Here is a 16,217-nt window from a genome sequence, read left to right on the forward strand (position 1 = left end):
GCTTGGTTGGGATCACAAGGGGTGGACAGGTTGAGGGGCCGGCTTTAGCGCTGGGGCGCCCTGTGCCACAGTCTGTTTTGGCGCCCGCCCACCCCATGACCACCTCCTCGGATTCCCTCGCTACTACCGGGTAAATGTGCCCCCTCATCGCTCCCCTTACCCATACATTCACTTGTTTTAAAGTGCTTGAAAAGGATGCCTTTACTAATCCATTCAGCTGCCCACATAAAATATATTTCTTTTCTTTGCAGGCACATTAACCCTCTACGCTACTTTATGGCGAGTCAAAGCTGCCCCTGAACAAAACTCCAATCTTTCTTTCTAGCAAGAAAATTAATCATAAGAGATATCTTGAAATTTAAATGCTTCCAGAAGGCTGGATGCAAACAGGAACTTTTCAGCAGATGCTTTTAAAGCGCAAGTTTCTAAGTTATTGCTCAACACAGCGCCCCACCTGAGGTCAGCGCCCTAAAGCCGGCCCTGGTACGAGTATGCGAAGAGTGACGGACATATAATCTTCCCTGATTTAGCAGGCAGACAAAAGGCTTTCACAGATGAGTTTATTATTGTGTGAGATTGCTTTTCTTGAATCTGACCAGTCCATGTTAACTTTTGGCGACTTGCCGGCCCTTCTTTAACAAGGGGTTGACACTTATATATCTCATGACTTTCATCTTTGTCTGACCTCTGACGGGCAAGTGACAGAGAAAAGGGACTTCTGTAAAGGGCGTCCTGTCGGTTGATCTCTTCCTGTCTTCTCATCATGTGGTCTGGGCGGATTTCTCAAGATATGTCACATGTGCGTAAAGTTTGCCGCGTAGTTTGTGCGTAATTCAGATTAATGAAGTTGATACGTAATTCAGATTAATGAAGCTGATGTCCCACGTGTGCAGGCAGTGCAGCTTCGAAAGCAAGGCACAGTGAAATCAGGCACTTGACTGAAGATAACTCCAAGAAGCTGCACAGAAACTCCCTCCTCTGTGCCCCACCCGCACAGCACTTTTATACAGGTGCAGGTCCCATCAGTGGAAATGACAACAAAAGCCTGGTTCTCTTTCCAACCCTTCGCCCCCCCCCCCCCCTCCCCTCCTCCCCCGCGCCATCCCTGCATCTTGAGAAGGTGTTATTATTTTTCTCTTCCTTTTAATGGCTTATGTTTCGCTATGGGGGGAGAACTAAAGCATCAGCCTGTAGTGTGGTAATGTAACGAAATTACAGATCTGCAGCTCAGAGGATTCTGCAGAAGGCCTGGGCTTAGCACTAATGCTCTCGAGCCACGTGGAGCCTGAAGATCGGGCTAATCACCCCCTGGGTATCCGTGCATTTCTTTTTTATAGTCCTCTGCATTGTAGGGTTAGTTGTTACAAAAAAAGTAAATAGGAGTCCCAGTGTAACCTCTGGAGGAGACAAGGAAGCATGTTCACGCTCTACCACTGTATGTCAACAGACTCTCTTCGGAGGTTTTCCTTTTAGTTCTCCCTCTCTCGTTTTCTATTTGTTTTTCCTTTGTATTGTATGTATTTCTTTTGTACAGTATTTACACTGCCTCGTGGTCCTTTCTGGACACATAGCAGCAGAGGATGAAGCCTGGGCCTCCTAATGCAAGCCTTCTGGTGATACAGAGTTATCCAGAGTTCAGCGGCTGGACCCTATGCTGCACAAGAGGTTGTCCCCACACCTTCCCAGGGCGCAAGGGCTGGTTGGGCGAATTCACTGGTGGTAGTCTCCAAGAAAGAAGCCCTCAACCAGCGATGCTGTCGGCTTCCAAAAGCGAGCAGGAGGATCTCAAAACTGCATGCATTTTGGCAGAAACTATTGAGAAATATGACAAAGTGGCCCCATTACCATTTGGTGATGGCCCGGAGCTTAGGATACGCTAATAGGGATATGGGTGTCAGCAGCGTGTATTTGATAGTGAGTTATGAGACTGCTTAAGTTAGTTGCTATGGAGGCCATATAGACATATTAGGATGTCAGATGGCTTGCTGAATTCCATACATGAAATAAGTACTCTGGGAGATCCAGTTTTACCAGAAAAAATATGTCAACAATAATCTGAAACACAGGACTGCAGTCTCTCCAACTGCATAGGATGAGTGTAGCCAATGTAGGTGGAAGCTCTGTCTTGGGGTCTTTTGTGTCCACACCTACAGAGGGGTTGAGGAGGATATGCACAAAGGCGTCTGCTAGAGTTGATTTGATGTGTCGCACTCCTAAATGTAAACTTTTTGCAATGAGTTTGTGCTAGGTATTTCTTTTCCTCTTGTCTTGTGACTGTCTACAGGGTGGTCCGTGCTACATGCTCCCTTGGTTACTGCAATGTTTGCAATACCACTCTCTCAGCTAAAAGAAAAATTGTCTCTCTGTCGTAGTTTTTTTTGCACAAGGATGCACCTTGTCATGTTGTTTTCTTGTATAGCGCCGAGACCACCAATTCTAAACATAAAAAGTAAAAAAGAAAGAGTGGACGTAAGAGGGGGGAAAAAGGGAAAACAAACTATAGAATGAACGAATGGGGGAAAAACAGAAAGAAACTTAATGGACACGGGTCTGAAAACAGACAGTAGTTCCCACTCCCAGTTTTCCAACCTCGTATGAGTGAAAATTGCGACTGTTCGCAATTCAAAAACTTTTCCAGCTTGCACCTCGAAAGCTTTGTCAGTTTTCACTTTCCAGGCATAATTCTGAATTAGTTTTATAGATTCTTTTGGAGGCTGGCGTTGGAGGCTGGCACCGAGGACAGGGCAAATGCACTCTTTAACCTTTTACTTTTTTCTATCTTTATGTTAAAAAAAAGAAAACTCGTATTTTTATGCCAACTTTAGGATGTACTCCCTTACCACCCTAAAGATTGAATTACTCCTGCTTTTGATTGGTTTAAATACAGGTGCGGCTCGCAGCAAGGTAAAGGGGTGGGGTGGAGCGCGGAGGACGGGGTGGAGGGGAATTAAAATGAAATTAGAAAAAAAAAAAAAACACTTACCTTGTCTGCCGCAAGCCGCTCCTCTGTACCTGGTTGACTGTAGGCACAGGCTACCAGCCTGCCCTGCGGCCAATGCTGATGCTGCTTAAAGCAGCGTCAGGATTGGCTGGGAGCGCCCAGCCAGGGCGCTCCCAGGCAGAATAGGAGCCTGTGCAGGCTCTCTCCAGCCCGGTGTTGTTTGGTAAAGGTTTTGCAGCTGTCGCTGTTGGTGGGGGGGAGGTCGACGCTCCTCCTCCTCCCTCATGGAGAAGCCACCCCTGTTAAAACCTATTTTTTTTTCCCTAACTGGAAGGCTCGGAATTGGTTTGTGAATACCCGTAAACATGTATGTTTGTGCAGTACTTTAAGTGGGATAAAACAATGTTGGGGAAGGAATCACACTAATAGAGGGTTTTCAAACAAACCTAATGAAGAATCCTTTACATGACATGCAGCCTTTGTCATTAAGTGGGTGCCTTAAGCCAAGTGAAGTAGTGTCCTGTGGTTGACAAATGTATTAAATCTTACTTCATAAAGAATAAGCTAAATCTGCTTCTTTTCCACTTTTCATCTCATTTCCTTTCTCAGTACCTTTTCACCTCCCCTTCTGCATGTACTTTCTGTCCTTTCCTCCCCTCCGCCTCACAAAAGAACACACACCCTCTCGTTCTCACTCTTTGTGTCTCTGTTTTCACACAACATTTTCCTTTCATTTCACGTTGCCACAGTTGTGTAACTCGTTCACATAATTCTCAATAGACTCCTGATTCCAGTGGACACCTCTGTGACCATCGCTCTGTGCACTCTGCACAGAGGCTGCATCTGTTGTTTGTGCTTAGTATATGGCTAGAGTAGCTTGGTGGGTTAAGCAGTGAGCTGAAAAGAAATGTAACCTGTGACATCCTGAAAATATTAGTGATGTTTACATAGCCTTTTATTCACCTGATGTTAATATGAGTGCATTACTTTCTGCAACAAGAACTTCTATCTGTAAATTAAGAACCACTCTGTTCTTTTGTAAATTATCTATTTGTAAAAGTGGGTAGAAATTAGGAAATGTTTTCTTTTGTCAGGTGCGGAGAGCACGGGAGCGCTAGGCCAGTGATTCCCAACCTTTTGACTTCTGTGGACCCCCCACTTTATCAATACTGTAACCCGGGGACCACCTACGGAGGCTTCGCCGACCCCCAGGGGTCCCCGGACCACAGGTTGGGAACCACTGCTCTAGGGGTACACCTCACATTTACCCGACCTTTCTCTGACTGTGAGGCCACTTCTGCCCAGTTGTTCCCCTCAGCATGTCTAGAAATGGCTCTAAAGTGGGAGGGAACAAAGTAGGACTGTGCTCCTTAGTGCTTCCGGATCACTGTCCAGAGATGCTTCATTAATTCCTAGATGCAGCTTCTGCTTTTCCGCTCAATCTGCGGTGAGTGGAAATGTTTCCGCACCCTGCCCAGTGGTGCGTGTCTTTCCTCGAGAGCTTCATTTGTAGAGAGCCACTGCCGATCAGATGCGAGGGAGAGGGGGTGCGGGGTAACAAATAACTTGTTACTGCCACAAGTGGTTGTCCTTTCTGGAAAGAGCATATTACCTACCTGCTATTTAAATTTCTTGAGCAATCTTCTTTGACCTTCCACCTGTAGAAAACTATCGTTGGCCTCTGACCCTTCCAGGAGTGACGAGCAACCTAGCAAAGCATCCTTCTCCCATTCGTGACCACCATGCAAGGTTTATTTTTCTCTGACATTTTCACCGTTGAGTTCCTTGGTAATTTACAGCTTCACATACATTTGACACTTTTTAAAAAAGAAAACAATGTATTTCATGTCCTCATGTTATTGTGCATTTGTGAAGTTATGACAACAATTGAATTAGGATTACAGTGGCATAATGGTGCGAGAGAACGAGGCAGCGGTTTACCCTTCTCCCAGCACAAGTTCCCTTTCTCTCCCGTTTACTTTTTTCCTTTGGGAACATTTCTCTTTCATAACATTTTAGATGCAACAGGCGCCAGTGCAGTAACTCATAACACTTCAGCCCAGGCTTTTATTCCATTTATATTGATTTGTTTCAAATTTATTTTTTAAATTTATGCGTTAAGAGTCCATGAAATGCTAGGTAGCTCAGTGGCAGTTCTTGAGACTGAAGTCCCATATAGATAGAAGGCACACGAGCCCTCGCATACAGAACGGGTAAAAATTGACAGAAACGTAGATTACGTCCGTGCAAATGAATGAAGAGAGGACCACGTTTAAAAATAACGCAAGCTTCACTCACACAGACAGCAGAAACGACTGTGGAAACAGAAATAAAAGGTACTCTCACACCAAAGCAGGTACCTCATATGCATCAGCAGTGCAAGCTTTCTTCACACACCAGAAGGGTACTCTTTAGACAGCAGCGCACAAGCTACGCTGTAATGAGCATAAATGCCTTCCGCTGCGCAAGCTTCCCCTAGGAGCACAAAGCAGTCGCTCCCAGGCAGCCGCAGAGGTTCATCATCCATTGCCCAAAGAACAAGTATGATATGTCAACTTCACTCTCACACACAGCAATCGCAGAAAAGTCTTCTCTAACACAATTTACCATATTCTTGCTGCATTCTCACTAGCTCTCACGGGTGTTATTGCGGACTTTGTGGGAGTTGTAAAGTCTTCCAGTGTTCACAAAATCAAAAATTAAATGTCATGATCACTTGATGATGGGATATATGTTAAGTCCTGAGAATTTCTTGACCAAACACCTGTTCTTTTGTTCACGTATGTCACAGAAACAATGGATGCCATCAACTGGCGTTATCCCTAGTAGTTTGACTTTGACAAGCTATGATCCAATTAGATAATGCTCAGCTGCCATGCCGATCAAGTTGCCATTCCGCGCTACCTGCCCCGTTGACATATGTGAACACACTCTACCCTTGGATGATTTCATTCAAATTAACCAAGTGTTACTCCTATCCAAAATGCTTGCCACTTACTCGGATTATCTGGAGACATTGTCCACCTCGTCCCATTTCAAGACAGAAAGGATTCTCTCTTTCCCTTTAGATGATGTAATGGTGAACAATTAACAGCAGGAGTAATCTAAGAAGCCTAGGGTTGTAAAAGGAGGCGACTATCCAGCTTCAGCAGTCAGTAGACGCAGAACAATTATTAGGTAGCAACCAACTCTGGGTTTTCTTCCACACGTGGGATGGGATCCTCTGTACTCAACATCTAAGATGGAATTGGGGGCACACTGATTTAGGGTCAACTACACTTCAGGTTCCTTTAGATCTGTTGCTGCGACGATTGACACCATTGATTGCCGTCTTTTGCTAGCCTAACCAGTCAATTTCTCTAAAAGTCATTCTTTTCTATTGGGCTGAGAACAGCAGGTGAAAACAGGGCAGTTTGTAGCTGATCTTTGATGATCGACTTTCAGATCCATCAAGGATCATTCCTTTCCCAGCTGTACCATAGTATGTACCCTTGGCCCCTTGTGATACACCTTGATGTTATTGTGTTCTGTATCTTACTCAGCCCTCGTACTACCTCCCATGTGCAAGACCCTGACTGCCCGTCCAAGTTACACAGCAGAGTCAAAGTGGTTTAGGGGTTCCAACTTCCTCTCCAAGTCCCCAAAATGTTTGCTAGCACGAATTGTATGCAGTCTTACCTTTGATATTGATAGAGGGTCCCTAGAACTTCAGGGTGCCTAAAAGGGCTGACACTATGGCATCTGTACTTTTGTGCGACCCTTGCTTGTCCACCCCATCCTCAACTTTATTTTGAGTGCATATCAGGATCCCCTGCACGCCTCAGTGGTACTTTCCCCCGCCTTCTTTCCAATGACAACCCCAGTTACCCCACTGTGCCCTGGCTGTCCTCAGGTGACCTGTAACACTTTATAACTCCATACATGTTTTTTTTTTTTTTGTTTTAAAGTCACGATCTCTCCGTAACCTCCATGTTGATGCGAACCATGATAATATATTGTTTATTTCAATAGCAACAACACAGTCTCTTGGTGTTTAAATAATAGGCACTGTCTTACCAAATGTATTGATCCTTATTTTATTGACCCCCATATGTTGAAAGGCTGGGTAGGCCTGGCTGGAGTTTAATTGGTTGCCCTGCCGATTGTTCAAACATGCCTGCAGAGGGCACCGGATCCACAGAGCCACGTTAGCAGCAGTTTTGAAAAGCAGCAGCTCACGATTTACTGACCAATCTTTTGCTTTTTATGACTAGTTTTGATGATTTCTTTAACGCTCACATTGGCAGCAGAGATTCTCTGTGTAAATATATAGCGTGGGGGAATAAACTCAGATGAAGACATAATTTTTATCCTTGCTTCACATTCCCAGTGCAGGCCCTCAACCGGCCGGCAAAACAAGCAATATTTTCATTCTAATTATACATTTTGTGGTACAGAATATATATGGCCCGGGGATGGACAAATGGGTGCTGGGTGGCACAGGGACCTGCTTGATTGGCGGCCCTGCTCACACAAGTGTTCCCCTAGGTCCAGAGTTAGTGAAACAAGCAAAAAAATGTGTCACTGGAGGAAAAGCAAGAGGCCTGGCAGCCAAGGACTGGAAATATGTCGTGCAGCTGCAGGGGAGGCATGTAATTTAGACCTGTTAATTGGATTATTTTCTGACTGTTTTAAGGCCTGCCTGGGCAGTGAGTGTAGCCCAGACCTTAGATCTCATGCTTTTGGCTGTTACTATAGACTGCCTCCCTCAAAGCCAACAGGCCTGGTTTCTTTGTGCTCCACAGCATTTGTGCATTCAAAGCAAGACAACTGTCTTTTTGGCTTTGTCAATTCTTGTTATTATAAAGTGTTACACAACAAAATTAATCGCACGAAGGAATGAAAAACAACCACCACAGGTCCTAGCCTGAATAAGAAAATGAGCGACAGAAACAGGAAGGATTTCCAAAGGCGCAGCTTGCTTCCAAAGGAGAAGGAATTTCAGAAGTTATAGCTGAATGGTAAATTATCAGTAAAAAATGCACAGTGCCAACACTAACAATGGCAAAGCCAATAGCTCCGTCATGGCTTTAATAAGAAACAGCCTTTAAAACTCCAGCATTACCATGCAATGCCTTTACTATGCAATGCATTTACTAAGCATGTTTTTACCATGCATATCCTTTTACCACGCATGCCTTTACAACGAAAGGAAGTATATTTAATGGAATGTGTATGTGTATTAAAGGAATTTTGGGAGTTGCCCCAATTAAGAAAAATTTCTACATTTTTTAAAAAGGGAGGTATGGGAGGATTCTCCCCCCATAAAATATATATATTTTTGACTTACCTGAAAGGAATTTATGGTAAAGGCTTTGCATTTTAAATGCATGAGTTTCAACATTATACAACCAGCTATTAAAGGTGAAGTCGATTGGATTTACCACTGTTTGTTGAGCTCTCTGGCAAATTATGTAGGAAGAGCAAAACCCACAGGGCAGTGGGTAAGTAAGGTATCGTGCGATTAGATTTCCCGCTCACCTCTGCCTTAATTTTCAGGCCAACCTTTCACTATCTTGGAGATGACTGTGTGACACTGCTGAAAGTCGCTTTAGAACTACTGTCATGCAGATGAGTCTGTGTGTCCTCTGCACAGGCCAAGAAGTGGTTGTTGTGACTTCTATCCAGGCTAGATGTTGTTGGAGGTGAATTTTGAAAGAGGAAGAAGATAGTGGAGAGCCAGGGAGCACCCAGTTGACCCAAGTGTTTGCTTAAAGAAGACTTAAGCCAGCTAAATACTTCTTCACGACTCTGTATTGACTGGTTATTAGGGGTCTAGCCAAAGGACATTGATCCACAGTTATGAAAAGAACCTTCTTTTTGTCTCTTTTGCTGTCTTACCTACTTGAAAAATGTCTCCCTCTTTCATTCCCTCTCTACATCAATTTCTACTCACGAGCTTCAACCTTTCTGGTTCATCCACCCTTGTAGAGGTCTTGATGTCTCTGGAGGGTGAAGGGTGCTAAGCCATCTTCATGGCAGTCTTCCCAGTGTAGGTGTCTATCACTATTGAATCAGGGGACGAATCCCCCCTCTTAATGAAGAAAGTCTCTTTTGCCTTCTGAGTTTGATGATGGTCTCCCTAGCCCTATGGGGGTTACTGTACGCACAATAGAATGTCCCACTCTCCTTTAAGGGCATTTGTACATCCTATATTGAGGGTTCCGCCATCCCCTACGGAGGTCTCTCATAGAATCTTACTTCTTCCCTCTGTCAATCACTACACCTTCTGAGAGCAAGGGCAGATGTCCCCTCCTCCCTTGGAAGCCTCATGTCCCCCTCAGGGATAAGTTACAGCCTTCCCTTTTCCCAGCATGCGTCTCCTGTTCCTCCTAAGGCCTACCTTCTTCCTTGTGTAGACCTGTGGTGCTTGTAAGGCCTTCTCTACTGTCCATGGTGTTTATGGCCCTCCATAATGTGAGGGGAGGCCTCCCTGTTTCCCTTCAGAGTGCTCCTTTACTCCAGAGGCTGGTCCACTGTTACAGCTCATGATGCTGGTTTTTCTTTTCCATGGCTTTTCAGTCGATTGTTTTTAAACCTGAATCTGCAGTTTCAGCTTCACTCTGTTGTTGAAGCGCCCATGCGTTTGATTTTTTGCTCCTTCGTTGATGTTAAACGTTTATCGTGCATCTAAAAAGGAAGTGTTCTTCACTGAGGCAGGGGCGTCTGTTTGGAACATGGCCACAAAGAATTTTGGGTGACGGTAGTGGGCTTCTCTGTGGTACTGGACTCTGCCACTTGAGGTACCTTTTATAATCTGCTGTTAATTGTAATGTATTGTCATCATTATATTCTTTGTTCCCTGCTGCTCAGCTAGTGTGTGATGTCATTGAATGTTGATGAGTGCTTGAGGAGACAGAGAGAGTGGGATGAGCAGAGAAGATGCTGCTCCTGGTAGCAGTGCTTAATTTGTGCTCGTTGTTGCTGGTGCGGAGCATTGGCACTTCTTTTTGAGGGCTGGCGCTTAATTTTCTGCCTCAAGCATTTATTGCGACAAAAGACACATTTGGGAAAGACGGAGGAAAAGAAAAATGAAAAAAGCGTTACAAAGGGAGAGAGCAGAAAGCTGCAAGGGTGAGCTGAAGGGTCCGAGAGTGGCTGTAAATGGATTAAAGAGGCCCAAGTTGGCTTCATGATTACGCTGCCTCAGTATTTCATGCTCGCACATTTAATTGCAGCAGCCGCGTGGTTAAGAGGAGGGCTCTGGGCACCAGCACGTTTTAATTTACAAATGAAGCACTGCCTGGTAGAGTATTTTACTATGAAACTTATAACCTAAAACTTCTTCAATACACCTAAAACGTATTTTTCTACATGGACTGGCTACTGGACTCTCACTTAACAAGGAAGTATCTTCACTTAGAACAGTACCAGAATCTGGATTTTTTGGTACCATAAAATCAACAATAAGTACTTCACTTTTCTATCAATTATATAGTCAACTTTACAGGCTTCAGCACTGTAAAGCTGCACTATCTGTAGATATAGAACTCCTGGAATGGAAGTAGCTTTGTGATAGGCCACCTAATGGTCTGTATTACATCACATGCAGAGGTGAGATAAAGAAGAGGCTTTCGGAATTTTACAACTATATGTTCAGAGTTTATCGCATCTTGTGAATTTGATTCCTAAGGCATTTAAAACTTGGGTTTAACCTTTTGCTTAACGCTCACTGTTTGACAAAAATGGTGGCTGGGACACAGGAAGTTAAAGTGAATCATCTAAGATCACACAATTTAAAATATGGAGACCCCATTTGGACACAACACGGATCAGCACACTGGGAAATGAGACGTGTTGATGTTCTGGACAGAATGGGTCACTCATCTAACATTAGTCAATGTTTCACATATTCTTGATGCTACTCATCTTGCCACATCACTAATTAGAAAATATACTTTTACCCACAATTCTCTAAACAATACTATAAACAGCACACACAGAACACATCCTTTATACGCCATTTATCAAGAAGTGACTCAGACCGAGGTGAAATGTTGATTTCGTGAGCAAAATATTGTGCAATTGATGTTTTTTCATTACTGTATTATATGTAGTATAACGATCCATGGTATTTGTTTTTGGGTAGCTTTTGTCCACAGGGGACTGGTTTTCATGTAACATACCTGTTAAGAACAGAGAAACTGATGTGTACAGTGGCAGTTGTACATTTTCTGCTTGAACCAGTTTCCCACTAGTATCGCAAGTGACTGTTCAATGACATGCAAAAATAATTTCCCATAATAGTCATCATTTTCACAAAAGTGACACGTATTTCATGCAGAAATTTTTTGATATTTTCTCACCCCTGAAAAGTAGCCCCAAACTCAAGTTAATCTAAGGTACCCGGAAAATGCACATTTTCACTTTGGGAATGCCAACAAAGAAGCTCCGGAGAATCCAAGGATAATATCTGAATAATGTAATCCACAGGCGGGATCTCTTTAAATGTGACTTGGTCCTCCAAAGGGTGCCCAGTCTGTGCCTGTCCAAAAGATAAGAATCTTAACTAAAAAGTGGGCATGCTTCAAGGAGAGGTCACACGTCTGTCTGTAAGCTTCACATGTGTGCATACTAGGACACCCAACTGATGTGGTCTAGAGAAATAAGACCATGGAACTGGTACTAGCGACTAGCATCCTCGATGCAATCTGCCTGAGCCAGAGCCCAGCGTTGTCATCCTGCACAAAATGGCTGCCCTACATATAACACCTCTTATAAAAACATGTCCGCCACTAGCCAGAAATTAATCTTCCTATGCCAGCTGTCACCCATTCCTCTGATTGCTTGCTTATCCTTCAAGTCCACTTTCCCCTTTCCTTGCCTGCTTAGCTGTCCCGCGGGGCCACGGAGCCTGAGTTACTGAATCCTTCTCAGCACACATGAAATTGTAGCTTTCTGTGCTGAAGCAAGTTCTACCTGTCCAAGTGGTCACAGGAAAAAGATGCTCGCTTGTGGAGTGAGTAGTGCATCCTGCTGCTCTGACAGTAAACTAATTTGCAGTTCAGAGATACCGGTGGTTTCCTTGTTTGACACTGGCATTCGAAGCCTTACCATGGCTAATGGAGAAAACTATGCACAGCCTTGTCCTTCTGAAAGGCTAATAGGGTTGGGACAGAGACAGCGGTTTGTCAAACATAGTTTTTTTGTGACTAACTCTGGTCACAGTCTGCTGCCGACAGCTATACCATTGTTAAAGGCAGTGGTGGCTTGTGGGAGGGAAAAGGGGCGGGCAGGGCAGCGCGGCACGTGGTATGGGGAAAAAAAGATATATAAACAAAATAACTTACCTTCGTGCCGCGCTTCTCTGCTCCTCTGTCCTCAGAGAGTGCAGGCACAGGCACAGGCTCAGAGCAGCGTCAGGATTGGCTGGGAGCGCCCAGCCAGAGCATTCCCAGGCAGACTGGGAGCCTGTGACTGCTTTCTCCAGCCCGGCAACACAGTGCCGGGCTGGAGAGAGCACACTGCACATATGTGTTTGGCTGGCCCGAGACAGCCGGCCAAACATACATGTGCTTTGAGGGGAGTGCACAGTGCACTCCCCTCATCCTCGTCACAGCCCATGGCCCTGCCCCTTTTTATACAAAACAATAAGTTTATTATCGTTTTCTATTAAAGGGTTTGGTGCTGCTGCTGCTGATGGGGTTGACGCTCCTCTGCTCTAGCGGAGTAGCTGCCCCTGGTTAAAGGCCCTGAACTCGAGTTATAGGCCCGAGCCATAAGCAAAGGCCAATAAGGATGCAGAGGGTCTTTAACAACAGGTGTAGCCCGAGGCATCGGAATGTTCCATCGACTGAGAGTAGAAAGTTCTAAATTAATTGGAAAGAAACTGAAAAACAAACACTGGCATGTTGGATTCCAAGGCCTACACCAGACATTGTCCTCCCTGTCTCCATTGTCTTCAGTGGAGCTCGCAATGTTCCAATATAGCCTTAGAACCCGCCGTAGCGGGCTCTACCGGCTATTAAAGGCCCGCTCCCCGCGTTAAATTGCCGAGCCGAAGGCGAGGGCATTTAACAAGGGAGAGGGACTTTAATAGCCGGTAGAGCCCGCTACGGCGGGTTCTAAGGCTATTAGAACATTCTGCCACACAGGGCAGAATGTTCTATTAAAAAAAAAAAATGTTCACGGAGCCCGAGGGGATTTAAATCCCCTCGGGCTCCGTGAGGAGCTGTGAACAAAGCGAACATTGGAATGTTGGCGCTGCGGGCTTTTACCGGCCTGTAAAAGCCCGCAGCAGTCCATTGTCTTCAATGGACATGCCAACATTCCAATGTTCTAATATAAAATAGAATACTTCTATTGTACGCCTGGCTAATTAGATTTTCTCTAGGCTCCTAATTGATAAATCTCATCATAATTATTCAAATTAATTGTTCTCATTATATTAACTGTAAAAAATGAAAGGGTATAACATGCCTAAATTCCAGCCTCCTGATCTGAAGGTTGCACACACAGGCAGTGCGGGTGCTTAACCCACCCCCCCTTTGATCTCAATCGTGGGCTTCATTTTCTCGAGTGGTATTACCAGAGCCAGTGGCATAAACTTGAGCGCCCCCCGCAAAGTACCTGGAGGGGGCCCTCTCCACCTGGACCCAGACAGGGGCCTGCCGCAATGCACAATGTACTGTGCTTAGAGGGCCCCCTGGAACTCGCCTGCGCCTCTATCCCCTTCGCACCGCGGGGGCCTTTGTTACACCACTGACCAGAGCTGTCGCATTGGTGAACTAACTGTTTTAGAAATCAACAGTGGCCCAACTGTGGCACGTTCTGCGTGACTCACTAGGAGCTATTTCTGAAAACACAAAATGCCAGTAATCCTATGTTTAAACTTAAATAGAATATGTTACTGCGACCATTCTGCTGTAGCTCCATATGCCACACTTTAACTAGCTGCGTTTAAAAGATGGATTCCTGCGCCACAGAGATGACACCTGTCATAACAAGATTTTTTCCAAATGCAAAATTATTTTGTGTTGGCCTATAAAATATGAAATATAGGCCACGAGCTTTGAAGCTTTCTCTTCCATACTTTAAGAAAAATCAAGAGGAATGGGAACTCAGTGCCCAGGAGAAAATAATTAGTGGCAATCTCCACGCTGTTCAGAGAACTGAAGAATTGGATGGCGAAAAAATGTTCATGCCCACATACAGCTGTGAGCACTACTCCCGGCGGTATTCCTGCCTGTCAGACATTCTTCCTAATCTTGCCTACCAACATCAAAGGCTGCTCTGTATATGTTGCCCACAGATTAGTGCGATGGGTCTGTGGTCCAAGACAGATTGCTGGACCTCTAAAGTCTGATTGCCTCTCCCCTCTTTAGTGGCTGTGATCGATAGGTCAGGGCTCATCTCATGGGTGGCGGTGTGAAGACCGAGAGGTTCTCTTTAACACAACTGATTATCACATACAATCATTAAAATTGCTATTTTGGATAGTTACTTTAAAAAGGAACAACACTTGCCTTTTTATTCTTTATTGGTGCCACCTTTGCAGTGTATAGGAAAAATACTGTATTTGCCTTCAACGCTAAAGAATAAAAGCACTGTGACAACTGGGAAAAAGAGTGAACATTTGAAGTCTCTCTCTGTAAGGGTTTTATAAAGACCAAGTTTTAGGGTTGAGGCTAATTCTGTGGTTTTCGTGGAAGCGGAAACATTTAAATCTGGGAGCAGAGATGGATAATTTGCCTTCTGTGATTAGGCGCTAAATTGTCCAGCTTCACTGAAGGTGACATTTAAGATCACTCCTTGTGTATACTCTGTAATCAGAAATCCCTCTGGACATCAAGCTGGAATGAATCGATACCCCTGCTGTCAGTGTTCAGTAGCCCTGAGTAACAATAGAAAACACAGTGGTTGCTTCCTTCCCAGTGCCATAATCCCTCCTTGATACTTCCAACATTGGTCAAGGATGTGGCTCATGAGATCACAGAAGGCCTCCGGGTGGATAGAGGAATGCTTACGGCCAGATAAAAGTCAGTGGATCATTCTCATAATCTTCCCATTGTATTTACAATTGTCCAGTGCCATCAGGTTACTGTGGTCTCCTGCAGAGCCTACAGCTAGGGTTACAGCTGGCAATCTACACGCTGTTCAGAGAATGCCCCTACCTTTAGAGGTGCTCATCATGGTTAGTGCATGACCTCGCATTCTGCAGGAGGAAGTCAGAAAAGCTTTGTAAATCGGCTTTGGAATCCTGGGAAATCAAGGGAAGCACTAGCTGGCTTAGGGGTCTCCCTAGCCTCTAAGCAAAAGTTATAAATCAGATGGATTCGGATCTCGTGTTCTCATTAACAAGCTTTCCATCTAGTGGAATATGATCTGATGGTTGTTCTAGCATTGTCTATAATATGACTCAAAGTATGACTCCGGGACAGTTCCACGATGATGGTCCAGCCTGTTTTTGAGGCCTCACCCGGGCGAGGCTAAAAGATACCTTGGTGCTGGGGGTATCACTTGTTAAAAGTTTCTAATTGTTTAGAGGGAGTTTTCATGCCAAGCATTGTTACTCATCAGTCTAGGACTCACCCACCCACTTTCGTTGGTGCCCTACAGTCTGCAATATGACATCGTAGAAATGTCACAAAAAACTACATGTTATTTCTGCTCTTTATGATTTGTTATCTGGATGCCCCTGTTTTCAGATAAACAGTGTAGGCAGGCAGGGAGAGCAGCAAAGCCTCCCCCGGATTTCGTCTTGCCTGGACTCACTTTGGGTGAAATGGGCAAGTCATGGTGAAAGGCAGTGCAGTATCATCAAGATCGAGTTTGAAATAACCTCCAACAGCTTGGTGGAAGGGGCGGTGTGTGACCTTCTTCTGGCAGTTTTAGGTAAGGAACCTGCGTCACAAAAAGAGAGGAGATGTTCACATTTTAAGGATTAGTCAGCAGATGAAGGAAAAGAGTTGAAGGGCATTTTTCTGAGCTGAACCACACTAAGGGGGTAATTACGACCTTGGCAGGCGGCTACCCCAGGGGCCCCAGGACACCCCTTACCGCCAGCCTCTTCCTGGCGGTGCAAACCGCCAGAAACAGGCTGGCGGTAGGGGGGTCATAATCCCCAGGGCAGCGCTGCCCTGGTGGATTATCACCGCCGGGGCTAAAACGGCGGGAAACCGCCGGCCCCGGCGGTGCGACCGCGGCTCTACCGCCGCGGTCGTAATAAGTGCCTGCGTACCGCCAGCCTGTTGGCGGTACGGACGCCACATTACCCCTGGCGGTCTCTGACCGCCAG

The 16,217-nt window shown here is 45.1% G+C and overlaps 1 protein-coding gene across 3 annotated transcripts in view; it reads left to right on the top strand.

Moving 5' to 3' along the window:
* Positions 1-16,217, top strand: part of SDK2 (sidekick cell adhesion molecule 2) — a 945,724-nt gene that overhangs the window by 41,720 nt on the left and 887,787 nt on the right. The gene's annotated exons all lie outside the window — the stretch shown is intronic.

Source organism: Pleurodeles waltl, chromosome 7 (assembly GCF_031143425.1).
Source record: "Pleurodeles waltl isolate 20211129_DDA chromosome 7, aPleWal1.hap1.20221129, whole genome shotgun sequence".
NCBI classification, from domain to species: Eukaryota; Metazoa; Chordata; class Amphibia; order Caudata; family Salamandridae; genus Pleurodeles; species Pleurodeles waltl.